General features: G+C 45.8%; 1 protein-coding gene across 2 annotated transcripts in view; it reads left to right on the forward strand.

Annotated features, from left to right (window-relative positions):
* LOC140626472 (cytidine monophosphate-N-acetylneuraminic acid hydroxylase) overlaps window positions 1-5683 on the forward strand; it is a 115042-nt gene extending 109359 nt beyond the window's left edge. For both annotated transcript variants that reach the window (XR_012025645.1, XR_012025646.1), the window contains exons 16-17: window positions 852-2673; window positions 4970-5683. The gene's annotated coding sequence lies outside the window, so the exon portion shown is untranslated. The remainder of the gene's footprint in view (window positions 1-851; window positions 2674-4969) is intronic.
* Window positions 5684-16183: the final 10500 nt, after the last annotated feature.

Here is a 16183-nt window from a genome sequence, read left to right on the forward strand (position 1 = left end):
GGGCGGGGCAGGAGGGTACCGCTGAACAGTTCTGCGCTGGACGCAACCTTCCCCTCTTTGAGAAACAAAACAAAACACCTAAGGCATTCATCCTTTACAAGACAGTCCCATGAAGTGCAGGCTTCCCTGCTTTCAAATCAAGAAAAAAAAGTTGAAAAATATTTCAGTGGGAGAAAAAAGAAAGATTTACTTATTTATTTTTAAGATTTTATCTCTTAAATACATAAAGAGTATTTATGTAGATAGAGAGAGGCAGAGACATAGGCAGAGGGAGAAGCAGGTGCCCTTTGGGGAGCCCGAGGTGGGACTCAAATCCCAGGACCTCCAGATCATAACCTGAGCCAAAGGCAGATGCTCAACCACTGAACCACCTATGCACCCCAGAAAAAAAGAAAATTAAAACGTGCTTTCCTAGCTCACCCAGGGAACCATTCATCCCCCCATATAGGGGACCCCTCACCACCCCTAGAAACTGAGCCCAGGACCCTTCCTGTTCCCAGGCAGTAGATTTCCTCCAGCCTGGAATATTTTGCTCAAATAATTCCTCAGGGGCACTGTGAGCCCTGGCCTTCACCGCCCAAGACCTACTGACTCCTGGCTGCTGCTGGGGCACCCTGCTGGCTTTGGCTCCAAGGCCTCCCTCCCACTATCAGGGCAAGCGTGGGCACTCTCAGGGTGGTCCCTCTCAGAGACGAATCCTCCAGGTAAGCGTGCAGGTAACAGTTGAATCAGACCCCCAGGTCTAGGAGTAAATGTTTATTTTCCAAGAAAGTAATCTCAGATTTTAAGAAGGAAGAGTGATTTTTCCTGACTTGCCTAATGTGGCATTCAAACTTTTTTTTATTGGCCAGAACCATGTTACCTCTTGTCTGGGACATCATCACCTGGCACCCTCATGCCACCCGTCTTCGCATATCGTGCATCTTTGAGCCAAGTTAGACTAAGAACCACCAACACGTCTGAGATATTTCCGTTTTAACGAACACTCCCTCCAACACACAGAAGCCAGGCTCCCTTAACTCTGAAAGGTCATCTTGTAAAGATTCGATTATTAGGTTTCTCCTCGGCCTCAGTCTATGGGAGGCTGAGAAATTAATAGCTTTATTCTCTTGTTTACATGAAAAACCAAGATGAGAGGATTGTGCTGCTCTGGAGTCACCACAAATATCACACGATTGAAGGTGTAGTCCGGGTGAATGTGTGAATAGTAGTCGCATAGTCACAGAATGGTGGCCCCACCCAATAATCCCAGCTAAAGGAATGAAGGAGGGGATTTTTGTCTTTTTTGAGTCACAGATCTACCCAATCTGGATCCATGAAGACCTTGTTCCTACTAAAACAACATTTTTGAGCTGATCTTTCAGTGGTTGTGACTGACTTAAGCAAATGGGATGTAGTTAGCAATAAAAACTTTCATTTCTCCCTTTTGCACGAAACAACCATAGGACTAGGGTTAATTTGCCTCCACAAACTAGGTCAGGCAAATTCTTATAACGCTAGGCAATGAAGCAATGTTTCCGAGGGCCTCAGGCCAGTATTTCTCTGGAAAAAAATGGAAATATCAGTGGCCTCCCAGTCCGGGAACATTCTATTGCCCTCTGGATAGACAGACATTATTAAGTATGCAGTTCAACCAGACATTTGGGACACAGTGAGCAGACGGAGCATTTCTGACCATTGAGGCCATGAGTCCCAGCTGCCCTCACCCCACCAGCTGCTCACGTGCAACTCCATGGAACTTGCAGGGAATTCTGAAAGTGGCACATGCCTGAGAATCAAGAATACGTTCCTCATGTCATCACTGTATACGTTTTGACCAAGTGTTGATGAAGCCAGATGGGTTATTCTTCAATAATATCACCCAAGGAATGCAGCCCTTGTGTTCCCGCCCCCAAAGAGAACCATTTGGAACTTAAGCCCTGTTGGGAATTGACCCTTCCCATCAAGAGAAGAAAATACCAAAGCGCAGTCTCCTCTCCCATCAGTGAGTCGGGGCAGAAGAAAAAACTGGCAGATTAAAGAGTAAGAGCGGTGCTGCAAAGTTGGATCAGTAAAGGGAGAAATCCATCCCAGGATCAAACTTCATCCAAGGCCGATCATTTGCAAAGCTCATTAGAGAACCAAGAACTCCTTAGGCACATAATTGTATAGAACATTCTGAACTTGCAGTGCTATACCACAAGGAAGAATGTTCTTTTTTTTTTCTTTTTTTTTTTTTTTTGAAGAAAGAATGTTCTTTGATGAGCCATCAGGTAGTGCTAGTGTTTTTCCCAGCTCAGCCCCCAGCAGAGTAATGTTGGACACAGAAGAGGCAGAGGCCAGATAGCCAGAGAACAACAGAAACCCACATCACAAGAGTTTTTGTCACCACACTCAACCAAAGGTTGTTGTTTTGTTTTGTTTTGTTTTGTTTTGTTTTGTTTTGTTTATCAATTTCTGCTGGGAGCAAATGAGCAATCCATATCAGAAATTCACAGGGCCATGAGCAGGTTTTTGTATGTAATGTTCAAAGTCACTGCGGAGAAACTCGTATCCAGCTCTTGTGTGGATTCTGACTCCCACACTAAGTTCTAGACACTTGTGATTTGTGAATTCTCGGGTGCTGGTGGAAGAAGTGATGCCTTTAAGGGCATCTGCCTCACGCCTATGATGAGCTTCTGGATCTCAGCAGAGGTAGGTCAGGAGGGGTGAGCAGCGGTGCCCTATTATGGTCTCCCTCCAAGTGCTACCCTGTCCCATTTCCTCCGCACGCCTCCTCCTGGGCCCCTTCTAGATTCCACTGAGCTTTTTCTTTCTTTGCATCTGTCCAGACCCCAACCATCCTCAGCATGCACCTCTTGGGTGCTTCCAGCCTGCAGCTGTCTGCACATGCATCTCTCTCCTCTCTCCTCCCCTCCCCCACCATCTTCCCACCCCGCTGAGCACCTGCTGGAGTGTCCATCTTGTTATGGCACTTAGTCCTTCTTTTCTATGTGTCTGTAAGCTCTGCAGGTCAGGGACTGTACATATCCCTATGGTCATACTGCCTCGTACAGTGACATTTTCAATGAATACTTATGAGTAACAACAGTTAACATTTATGAAACTACTAAGTGTCAGGCACTCTGTTAAGCATATAACATACACTGCTTCTTAAAAGATACAAGGAAGGTTTTCTTGTCTTTAAGCTTTATTTTATTTTATTTTTAAAGATTTTATTTATTTATTCATGAGAGACACAGAGACAGAGGCAGAGACATAGGCAGAGGGAGAAGCTGGCTCCATGCAGGGAGCCGGATACAGAACTCAATACCAGGATCCTGGGATCACAACCTGAGCCAAAGGCAGATTCAACCACTGAGCCACCCAGACACTCCTATTTTATTTTATTTTTAAGATTATTTATTTATTTGAGAGAGACACAGAGCGAGAGAGAGCACGAACGGGAGGAGGGGCAGAGGCAGAGGGAGAAAGAGGCTCCCCGCTGAGCAGGGAGCCTGATGTGGGACTCAGTCCTGGCACTCCAGGATCATGACCTGAGCTGAAGGCAGACACTCAACTGACTGAGCCACCCAGGCATCCAAGGAAGGTTTTCTTATCCCTATTTTACCAAAGAGGAAATCAAAGCCCCAAAAGTTAGTTATCCTACTTGCCCAAGGTCACAACACCTATTTGGATCCAGAAATTGGAACTTGATTCTTCCTGCATAGGAGGCCCGGGTCCCAACCCCTCACGAGCAGCTTTGCCAGTGGATGGACTGGAGGCCTGTAGTATCTCTCAGTGGCTAAGCACTTCTCTTCTGCCCTCTCTGCCTTAGCACCATGCGAGGTCGAGGGAGGTGGTTTAAGTGTTCTAATGGGTCCCAGGACTTTTGCAAGGATTGATGGCAGGCATGTAGCTGGGTCCCTGGGAATGGGGCACACAAGCTGCCTTTTGTTGAGGAATTGGGGCAGATGATTGAAAAACTATTCTCTCTCCACATCTGCTTTCTCCCCACGAGGTTGTTGTTGTTGTTGTTTTTATATAAGTGTCTTGGTTTAAGGACACATGTAGATATTTCCCTTGCCAGCTGCAGCAAGAACTGCATGGATGTTTCAGATTCTTGGGGTTCTCGAAGATGGGTCATGTCAACAATGCTGTCCTCCTAGGGTATTAAGGAGTATTAAAAGATTTTATTCAGAGGATCCTCCTGCCATATGGTGAGTTAGAAATATGATTCATCTTAGTACCTTCCAAATTACAAATGGAAGATCACAATAATCCTGAATACTAAATTACCACGATTAAAGACTAACAGTTCATCCAGGGCTTCTATTAGATTTCAGTCAGTATGCTCATTTTTAAATAAGCATTATCTCATTTAGTCACCAAAACCAACCCCCTAGAAGACAGATATTCAATGGGGGTGCCTGGGTGGCTCAGTCAGTTAAACAGGTGACTCTTGGTTTCAGCTCAGGCCGTGACCTCAGGGCCCTAGGATGGAGTCCTGCGTTGGGCTCCTCCCTCTACCTCTCCCCCATCCAACCCCTGCTCATGCTCTTTCTCTCAAATAAATAAATAAAATCATAAAAAAAAAAAAGACATGTAGGAGCACCTGGGTGGCTCAGTGGTTGAGTGTCTGCCTTTGGCTCAGGACATGATCCCAAAGTCCTGGGACTGAGTCCCACATTGGGCTCCCTGCATGGAGCCTGCTTCTCCCTCTGCCTGTGTCTCTGCTTCTCTCTCTGTGTCTCTCATGAATAAATAAATAAAATCTTTAAAAAAGACAGGTATTTATTAATTGTATAACCTGGTTGTACAATTTTTTTTTTTTTACAACAGTTACTTAACCTTTACTGGGCTTCAGTGCCCCAGCCTGCAAAATGGGGATTGTAATGGTACCTGCCTCATAAGGTTGTGATGATGCTGGATTAAGTATCCACAGAGAAGACTCAGCCCAGTGCCTAAGACAAAGTAAAACTCATTCTGTACCCTCATTCCCATTTTACAGATCAGGACCCTGGGCTCCAAAGACACCTGCCCAAGTTCACATAGTGAGATCCAAACCTAAACCTCGGGACGCCTGGGTGGCTCAGTGATTGAGCGTCTGCATTTGGCTCAGAGCGTGATCCTGAAGTCCTGGGATCGAGTCTCACACCGGGCTCCTTGCATGAAGTCTGCTTTTCCATCTGCCTCTCTCTCTGTCTCTCATGAATAAGTAAATAAAATCTTTAAAGCAAGCAAGCAAACAAACAAACCTAAACCTCAAAGGGAAATCCTTTTACCACTCTGCTGTACTACCTTGCTTAATTGTTGGTTTTAAATTAAATAAGTTAATTATTTATGCTGTGTCTTTTGTCTCCTGTGTCTATGGTGTCTGGAGAAGAACTCAAGCTGAAGCATAGGGCTTCCAAAGATCAAGGGCAACTGATACATCCCTCACTGGCCATCCTGCAGCCCTCGATGGTGGATGGAGGGGCTGAGGGGCTTTGGATGAATCCATGAATGTCCATCACCACTATTCCAATAAAGCCTTGCTCCGGTTGGAGTGACCCTGAGTCCTCCTTTGCCCAAGCTGGTCTGGATCGGTTCTAGTCTCCCTGGCCTAATTACCAAGAGTGCCCTCTCATTCTCAAACAATGTCAGTTTAGACGATCAATTATGTGATCACCCTACCCACAGGTGGTATCATCTTCAGCAAATAAAGGGCAGCATGTTCTCATAATCTTTTGGCTCCTTGCTTGTGTTCAGACTGCCAGTACCCATGTCTTGCACACCTGGATTTTCCCCCTACCCCTTTATTGCATGATTGCTTTAAGCTTTGTTCCTCCCTATTTCCCCAGCTACTTCTGGTTTCACAGTCTTGGTGGTGGCCTGGGGCTTAAGGATGTTAAATGGGGCCTCTATCCTGGGTCCACCGCTCACTGGCTGGCAAAATAATTCACCTTTCTGTAAGACCTACTTCCTTGTCTGCAGAGGGGAACACTAGGCCAGACTTCACATGGGTGTTATAATAGGGCGCTCAGTGCATCTCAGCCGCCTGGGAGTCAGATTAGTCAGAAAGAGATGATGGGTCAGCCCAGCTAATGAGACAGGATGCCCTTCCTGGTTTTGTCACAGTTATCCCTGCCAGGCACAGGGATACATGTATACATGTATACATCACATGAAGCCTGGTGAAGGATCCTGGGACTACGATGCAGAAAAATCTTTTTGTTGTTGTTGTTGTTGTTTTTGGTAAACATCTTTTTTTTTTTTTAATTTATCTATTTGAGAGAGAAACAATTGGGGGGGGCGGAGAGAGAGAGAGCGCATAAGCAGGGGGAGGAGCAGAGGGAGAAGCAGGCTCCCTGATGAACAGAGAGCCCCATGTGGGGCTCAATCTTAGGACCCTGGGATCATGATCTGAGCTGAAGGCAGATGCTTCACCAACCGAGCCACCAGGCACCCCTAGAGAAGATCTTCATAGAGTATATCACTCCTGTTCAACAAAGTAGAAGGCTGAGCTTACAAGCCAGGTGCAGTCTACTGGTATCAACTGTGAGCCAAAGTGCCAGCCCCCTGCCCACACCTGTCAAGCTTTCTGGGATTCAAGTGCTGCTTTTCACAAGGCCTTGAAATATGCTCAGCTTCTAAGAAGCTACTATGAAAATCTCAGAGTATTTGGGTTGCCTCCCTAGCAATTCATGGAGCCCTGATTCTGTGTCCCCCACCCCAACCTGGTTTCCCAATATGGTGCCCCTTGCTCTGGACTTGTCTTTGCAATCTCTGCTATGCCTCATCTTTCAGAGAATTGCTCTCTGCTTGCCATGACTGTGGAGGTAGGAAAATTGAGCATAAGTGTGGTGGACAGGTGTTGGTTTTGTCTTCCTATTACCCACTTTCTCCTCTCTTGATAAGAGCACTTAGAGTTTTCCTTGCTGAACCACACCCTCCCACTCTTTGAGTGGGGCTGACCCCTTTCCTCTACTCCATCAATTGGCACATGATTGGGACCTCAGCAGTCAGAGCCACAGCAATTGGCTCATGGAGACCACACATTTCACTTAAGCCAATGAGAAGTAGTCCTGAGATTTTTGCTGGGCTGATGGGGCAAGAGGTGCTCCTTCCTTTGGGGTTACCAGGACAGTAGAGAGTTACTGGAGGCCATCTTTGCCACCCAAAGATGGAGCAAGCACAGAGAAAAACCAAAGCTGGTGAAGGAAAGAAGACAGATTTAGGATAACATTGTTTTGGCACTCAATCTAGCTGTGCTTGAAGCCAGTCCACCCTGGGTACTGAGGCAATTAAATCCTCTTTTATGCTCACACCATTTTAAATTAGGTTTCTGTTACTTGCAAACCCAGAAAGTCCCAGTTCATGTAAGTAACAGGGAAATGTGTTCTCTCTCTCAAAGGGCTTACATTTTAACAATAGACATGTCTTCAGCCCAAAGAAGTTTGAATTGGTGTGGTAGACTGTCAGTCACTGGGGCCAAGCCAAGGTGGCCAGAATATTCTCTAGTGGGGTTGGGAACTAGGAATGTTCAAGATTGCACCCCTACCAATGACTGTCTTGTGTGCCTGGCATTGAGACTGGCCCAGCGTGAAGGGCTGACCAGGTGGCCCAGGAGAGCACCTTGGCCTGTGAGGCCTGAGGTCATAGCCAGTCAGGGTGATCTGTCCCTGCAAGAACATTTCTCACTGAAAGCCACACGGATTGTGTGTCCTTGTCATCAGCAGGAGCAACCCCCACAGTAAGAGTTAGGAGTATTACTACGTAAGGATCAGTCAAGGTGACAGCTCATCCTAGAAGTGTCATCTCTCATCCTCACTCTGTTTCCTGGCATTTCCATGTTCAGCATTCAGACAGGCAGCCGGACTTGGCAGGAAAGAGTCTATTTTTCTGAAAGTTAAAACTGCTTTCCCAGCTGGCAGGGGGAAAGGGAAGAGCAGGTCACATACCACACCAACCTTCTTTTCTTTCTTTTGTTTCCTTTTCTCTCTCTCTCTCTCTAAGAGTGGCTGTCCTCCTTGTTTGCTTTGAAAGAAGATCTCTCTCTGAAGGCAGAGAGACTGGGCTCCCCCACAGCCCTTCTCGGTGGGTGGGACCCGGTGAAGAATGCAAGGATGAGAAACAAAATCAAATCTCAGGGGATGGAAAGAATTCTTTTCACATGCACATCAATTACATTCATTAATGGCTCACAAATGAGTTCAGACTCATTTTTTGATCCGTGGGATGGTTTGAAATTGAGCTCCAGAAACAGAGCCTGAGAGCAGGACTCATGTGTAAGTGATTTATTAAGGAAATGCTTCCAGGGGGAGCCAAACAGAGAAGGGGAAGAACCCAAGCGAAGTGCCACCTCCGGCAAACTCCTAGCCTCAGCCTGACCCCCAAGGGATCCCTAGTGGGAGAGAGGGGATGTTTTGCCTCAGAGTGTGTCCCCATGCAGGGCAGGGATGCTGGGCTTTCAGACTCCCTCACAGGGCAGCTGGCAGTCCCTGGTTGTGGATTGCCCTGGAGGAAGGAAGACAACTTCTCCCAGGCCTCTCTTGCTCTCTGCACTTATGAGCAGAATGACTCTGTAGATCAGGGGCAATTAGGAGCCAAAGCACACAGCAGTGGTGGAAGGAGCAAGCGACACACAGATGTGTAAAAGGATACAGGGTATCTGGGATGGGCACCAACAGTGCTTACCAAAGACTTATCATGAAGCACTACAAAATGTAGCATTGCTGGCCTCACCCCTCTGGAGAAGATTAACCAGCCATGGAGACACCCTTTCTTTCTTTGAGAACCACTGCCATCACCTCCTCTCCCCACCCCTCCACCCCCACTCCCACATGCACACACATCAACCTTTCACAGCTGACTTCACTTGCCTCCATGACCACACCAAGCCAAGAAGATTGTTTCTGCTGAGATTTTGGTCTGGAGACCGAGAGAATCATTTCCAGTCTGGTTGTTGGCCTGGACTGGGGTGGTGTAGACTTAAGAAGTGGGGTTGCCATTGTGGGGTAGCCAAGCTTGGACGTAGGCCCAGGAATGCAGAGAAAACCAATCCACAGGGGAAAAGAAGAATATATAACCAGACTAATAGCTAATAAAGATTAAGTGCTGACCCTGCGCTGTTTTCACATGGATGAGCTCATCCCTCCTCAACAGAACTTGTGGGGTAGGAACTATAGCTGTTCTTGGCCAAGGTCAGGGCCACTCATGTCTCAAGTGGTGTAATAAAGGTCACCCAGCTTGAAGAGGTATAGTCAGGATTCAGTCCTCTGGTTTAAACTCTGGAGCCATGCACTGCCCATGAAGCCAGGAAGGCAGCTGAGCGCTCAGAAGCCCAGATGAGACTCAGCAACAAGTGCAGGCCAGTGTTGCTCTCTCCCTCAGACACCTGCTCAAAACTGTTGTCCTATCATCTTAAAATACCTACCTTCCCCTTGCTTTAGTAAAACAACACTTGGGTTACGTTTATGGGGATTGCTGCAGCTTGCAAGGAAAAAACTCTTAGGGAGGACACCTGCTCTTAATGACATGAGAAAAGAAATGAAGTTTATTTTCAGCTCGTTCTGGCTCCAGAAGTTCCCTTTCCTATCCTATGCCTCCGATCAGGCACATAGGTATTTCACCCAGACTGGACTCTTGGGTGTCATAAGGAATGACTGGTTGATTTAGAGAGAGCAGGAGCAGGGGGAGGGACGGAGGCAGAAGGAGAGGGAGATTCTCAAGCAGACTCCCACTGAACACAGAGCTCCCCTGGAGCTCCATCCCACAACCCTGAGATCACGACCCGAGTTGAAATCAAGACTGGGACACTCAACAGACTGAGCCACCCAGATGCCCCAACTCTTGCCTGTACTAAGGGAAATTTTCAACTTTTCATGTCTGTGGGTCCTGTTCCTGGACTCACTGGCTCTCTTTCTGCCCCGAGCATGCTTGTACATTTGCATCATTAAAAATAAATAAATAAATAAATAAATAAATAAATAAATAAATAAATAACCAAAAAGGTCCATTCCAAACACAAAGATGGAAAAACAAACCTCACTGGTTCCCATAAGATTAAAGCTGTAGAGCCTCGCACATACTAAAAACTAAAGATAAAATTGATAACTTTCTGGAATGTCTTTTCGTCTTGATAATTTGTAACTCTTTATGTAAAAACAAAACAAAACATATATAACCCCTCACTAAATGTTCCTTCCCCAGAGCATTCTCTTCTTTGTGAGGAGTGTGTATCCTGGGCAGCTGTCCTAACTTGGGGTCAAATAAAACTCTTTTCCTTTCTCTTTAAAATTTCTAAAAGTTCTGTTCATCTTGTGTCTACAGGTGTCAGAACAGGCAGTGCCAGGGCGATGCCACATTACCAGCCAGAGGGGCCTGTAACATCTTCACCAGGGCCTCATCTTTGCCACCTCTGAGTGTGAGAGTAAAAGTCTCTCCCAGGAGAGAAAATCCCCCAAGGGATGAGCCCTTTCAGGTGGAGGCAGACAAGGGAGAGGCAAGGAGGAACCCCTAACTCTCAAATTGTCAAAGAAATTATGCTTTGTGTTGTGGATTCCAACAGAGTGGCTTTATTTTCTTTCTCCAACTGTGAGAAGAGCCAGCCGAGTTGCTGTCTGCCCAACAGGAAAACCCTAGCAACAAACGTAGTGCAAGAGAGAGAAGATAGCACAAGGCTGATTACTTCGTTTTTGGTTTAATAAGAAGATTCTGTTTCCTATAATAGTCATATTCTACAGCCAATGCAAAGAATAGAATTTCCTAATGCAAACACATGTTTTAAACTTTGTAGAGGATTAAACATAATTTTAAACTACTGAATCGTAAAGGGAACTTATGATTATAAGAAATAGAATATATGCAGATTTGAATTTGAGCCACATCTTCATTCCTTCTCTGTAGCCACTTTGTTTATAATACCCCTTAAATGTAATGCATACTTCTGTAATCTATAGAGACGTATATAGTGAAAATGTATACTGGAATGTAAATATTCTGAATCTTCTTTATCCATGCTGAGGAAGAAATTTTCAGCAGTGTTTATATTCGTCAAAAAGTTACATCAACAATTATTCGACCCTTGACATCAAAGACAATCCTAGCTTATATTTCTACAGATTAAGTGTGAAGAAATATGTCTAAAACCTCTGATTTTCAGAGTTAAACTTACAAAGCCAATGCCTTAGTAGAAGATACCCTAAACATGACAGTATGATTGTAAAACCAAAGAAGAAAGACATGGTTCTGTCAATCATCTCAACCACCAATGGCAAGAATCTGGCACAACTGCAATTTTTGCTTCTCTGCTGCCATCAGAGAGAGCCCCAATCCATCACGGCTGCATTCTCCTGGAGCCTGGATGAGGCGTCAGATTGTCTTCCAATGCAGCATTCCAGGAAGCCACTGTTATTAAGCTGTTGGTGATGGCATCCTAGTTACCATCTGTATCAATCTGTGGGTTTTTTTGGTTGGAAGTTGCAGGAACTTCTGGCTAATTTATGCAAAAGGAGCTTAAGGAATGGTTACTCACAACTCATAACGTCATTGGGAGGGCTCAAGGTAACACTGTCTGAACTTAAAAGAACAGGCCAGCTTAGGGAGCTATTGCCAGCAGGGACCCAGAAGCACCAGGCCTCTGCCATGATCAGGAAGCTTGAGTCGACCAGCTGCCCTGCCCCTCCTGGCCTCAGGAGAATACAAGCCACTGTGCTTGCCGGGTGGTCCATTCTGCTGTCTCAATGCAAGGCCAATGGCTTACTTTGCCCACTCATTCCTTGGAGCCTCACATCAGTGCTCCTGCGTGGTGGATGTAAGTCACATGAGGAGCTCTAGGGGCAGGTGAGTGTGCAAAACGCTGGCAGCTGCCCAGCACGCAGAGCAGGAAGGCACGCTGGAAGAGGGAATGATGAGGACTGAGCTCAGCTGGTTCTTATCTCTAGATGACTCTATGACATCATATGTGGGAAGAAAGTATAGGATAACAGGAAAGAATTTTAAGATTCAGAAATGAGAATTCGGCAATGTTCACCCAATGCTGCCCAGGAGAGAAGGGGCCCTGATGAGACAGCTGGCTGTCCTCTCCACAAGTAAACCCTGAAAAGAAGAGAAAGAGAGAGAGAGAGAGAGAGAGAGAGAGAGAGAAAGTGAGAGAAAGAGAGAGTCTCTGAGCAACCAACCATCTTGGTTCACCCAGGACCAGGGTATTCCCAGGACATGAGACTTGCAGAGTCAACATTGACAAAGACTCTGGCAAACCAGGATGAATTGGTAATCCTAACTCGATGACACTAACCATTGACATCAACCAACTAACTCACTTGTTCAGATTTACTCTCCCCAAGCAAATTTCTTATTATAATTAAGCTTTCCAGGTATGGAGGAGATAATGCCCCAACATCACTTAGGACAACGTCTGCCATGTACTAAGCATTCAATAAATGCTTATGTTTTTGATATTTTAAAAGTCTTATTTCACTTTTAAGTATGTTGACCAGTTAACCCAAAGGTTTCATTTTGTCAGTTTTTCTTCCTCTTTGCACGTTGACGGATTTCCTTTCTGATTTCTGTTTCTCTGTTGAGGTTTTGCTTTAGTGTGAGCCAGTTCCCAGAGACAGGTCTTCCCCAGGTGTCTTGCTTCTCAGTGAAGCCCTGACCTCTGCACCACCCCCTGGGACAAGGTGACTCCATGAAGGCTGCTGCCCACCCTCTCCAAGAGGCCAAGGAGCAACTTCTGGTTTCTCGAGATACCACCTTATTTTGGCGTCCTTACATGGCCATACCCTGTGGCATCAATGAGCATCTCTGATACTTCTTTGTGAAGCTTGCTGTGGTGAAGGGAGGAAGTGTGAGATCTCTGGACTCCCTAGGTGGAGGCAGAACACTGCGGTGGTGAGGGAGGCCCATGGATGTTAGAACAAGTCCCCTTCTATCTGGCTAGAAGGGTCTGTCCTGCCCCCACTGCGGAGCCTCCCTGCAGCCCTGCCACTCAGGCTGCGCTCTGTGCCCCGGATCTTCTCTCCTTCTCTCGCTCCTGTCCTCCCACAGCCTTTGCACACATGAATCTTTGCCCTGCAAGGCCTTTCTGCTTATCCTCTCTACCTCTCCAAATCCTCCAGTCTTTGAAGGCAGAGCTCAGATGCCTCCGGAAGCCTACCTTGGCTTTCCTCTTCCTGTCAGAATCATTTTGTTATCATCCGGGCTCCCAAATGACTTGATGGGGCTGCTCCAACACTTGCCACATTGGATCTGGCCATCTAGTTATTTATGAATCTGTCTGTATTCCACACAGGATTTTAAGTTCTCCAGGGCAAACCCATGCATTATTCATCTGCATCTACCCATACCCACAACATTTTACCCAGATCTACCCAGTACCTACAACATTTTAAAAAGACTGAATCGGATTAACCTAGTGAAGCAAACACCTCCAGGCTACTTGGATGACCTCCCTTGAATAGGAGGAACAGATGTGTGTGAGTCCAGGACCCTTGGCAGAGACATAAGAGAGACCAACCCTCCTTGCTGTTTTCCTTATCTCTCCTCAATCTCTTCCTAAAAATATATAGATGTATACATGACCCCAATCAGTTAACTGACCCTCTGGGAAGAAGCCACATGAAAGCTTTGAGACACTCTGGTTTCATGGCACCATTTTAAAAGATAGTCCTGATTTTGCCCTTTACTCACACATAAAATATAATGTTCCAAACATTGCTGAGAAATGCATGTATTTCATATGTGAGAAGTCTGATTTGTAATGGGCTGTGCACGTGGAAAGAGCCCCGAAATAGGAACCAGAATGATGAGGTATTAAGAGTGCCGCAGGGACTAACTGGTTGTGGGCACTGATGAGACATTTCTACCCTTTGAGTCTCTGCTTCCCCATCCGTGAAGGAAAGGTGTGGGGCAGCGACATCTGGGTCTCTCCAGCTCTGGAGTTCTGGGGGAGGTTATGATTCTGGCTTGACTTTGGGGTGAAGAGAAGAGAAGCTATCTTCAGATCATGGAGTCTCTTACCCCTTCTCTCCTGACAAGGCTAAGAAGGGTCCAGACCCACTAACATTGAGATCAAAGAAGACTCGGATCTTCTATAACTCACTATGATAAGGAAATGTTTGTCCTGTACATCTTGAGTATCCCCAGAGGGAGCCACCACAAAGGTGACACAGACACTGCCTGAATACTTCTTCCATCTGCATCGGGCCACTGGAGGCAGCTGAGACAACGGACTCACCCTTATCCCCACTGATCCGAAGAGTTAATACAAGTTGCAGTTAAACATAGAGCCAGGTTATCTGAATTCAAATCCCATTGCAGGGGTGCCTGGGTGGCTCAGTTGTTTAGGCATCTGCCTTGGGCTCAAGTCATGATCTCAGGGTCCTGGGATCAAGCCCCACATTGTCGGGCTCTCTGCTCAGTTGAGAGCCTGCTTCTTCCCCTCCCTTTGCCTGACACTCCTGCTTGTGCTCTGTCAAATAAATAAATAAAATCTTTAAAATACAACAAAAAAAGAAATCCCATTTTAGCCACTTGCTAGGCATGTGAGCATGGCAAATCACTGAATTCTGTGCCTTGGTTTCACCACCTGTAAAATGGGCTCACAACAATGATATGATTATTGCAATGCTATGAATTAATATATGCAAAGCACCATATGTATCAAATGATTACTATTTAAAGCTAGCACTCTTTGGCCTTCACTATCTTATCTATGAAATGAGATTGCTATCTCTACAATAACATGGGGGCAGTGAACTAAAAGCACCTACCTACTTCAAGAATGCAACACCAAGCGTATTCCTTGGTGAGTCTCCATGATGTGGGCAAATAGCCAGCCAGATAGCCGTGGGGAGGACCTGACTCCCACTCCCTTTCCAGTTTCCAGAGAATACACTGAGCCCTATGTCCTTTGTGCATGTGTTTGTGGCAGGAGAGAAATAAATTAAGTGCTGTGCTGTTCTTTCCTCCTGTTGTTTGATAAGCTTTTATTTAAAAATACCAAGTTTTCCTTAATGGTTTGCTTTAAAAGTAGCACGATGTGCCTTGGCTCAGCAGTCTCCATCCTCCACAGAGTCCTTGAAGGTCTATTTCTCCCCAGGACAGTTTTAAAGTAGAAATAAACATGCTGGTGTGCTTTCTCTTGAACCTAACATCTCGTTTCCATTTATTGAAAATGCGTTGAAGGAAAAATGAAGAAAGGATCTCATAATTATGCTTCCCCCCCAATGTTCTTTTAAACACATTGCTCCTAGCAGAACCTCTGTTTTTGCCATGAAATTTTGCAACTTATGAAAATTTAATAGCAATAAGGGCCCAGAGAAGAGTCAAAATGGATATTTGACACTTAGCACAGATGAAAATGTTCCCAGGGAGGATAACACTCCACAATTTATCCCCAGCATTTATATAAGAATGTGGTTGATGAAGGGAAAGGTAATGCCCAAGGAGTCAGAAAAGGGAACTGTGTGGTATGAGCCCGGGAAGAACAGCAAGCATGGCGGCAAGTCCTCAGCTTCATGCTCCATCCCCCCACCAGTCTCTCCATGATTATAATGAGCAAACTGGCAAGCTCTGTATTTAAATGCACCAGAGAAGAGGAAATGCAAACTTTTCAACTGCCTTTCATTTTAGACCAAACTGTACTTTCCGCCCCCTCTGGCCTGCTGTTCTCTCTCATCTGCTATTGTAAATTATGTGCATAAGAAAAGCAGTGACTCATGCAGCAGAGGCTTGAGGAAATGTGTGGCTTAATGAGGAGGAAAGAAGGTCTGATACTGATTACAGAAGAAGAAGAAGAAGAAGAAGAAGAAGAAGAAGAAGAAGAAGAAGAAGGCGGCTTCGTGTCCTATCACATACTATACATTCAAGTTCATTGCGGGCACAGACTTTGAAGAGCCAATAATGAGCCAAGGTGGTGGAAGGGAGCATCCTCTCTGACCTTCCTCTTCTTTCATTTGCCTTGTTGGCAGCCACCTGATTTGATTTATGGTAAGAGCCACGTAGAGCAGAAATGCATTGTCGTGAATGATTGTGGAGGTGGGAGCAGAGAAGACTGTGACAACATCCATTCCTGGGCCCTCAAGTACGTGGTTTTCTTATACTGCCTCCACCATTCCAGGGGATTGTGCGCACTTGCAACAGTCCATAAAACCTCCTCAGGGGCTACCTTGATCAGGATGCTGTCCTAATCCTGGTCTCTACCCTCTCTCTGTTTCAGAACGTGAAGCTTGAGGTGCAA

Source organism: Canis lupus, chromosome 37 (assembly GCF_048164855.1).
Source record: "Canis lupus baileyi chromosome 37, mCanLup2.hap1, whole genome shotgun sequence".
In the NCBI taxonomy this organism is placed as follows: Eukaryota; Metazoa; Chordata; class Mammalia; order Carnivora; family Canidae; genus Canis; species Canis lupus.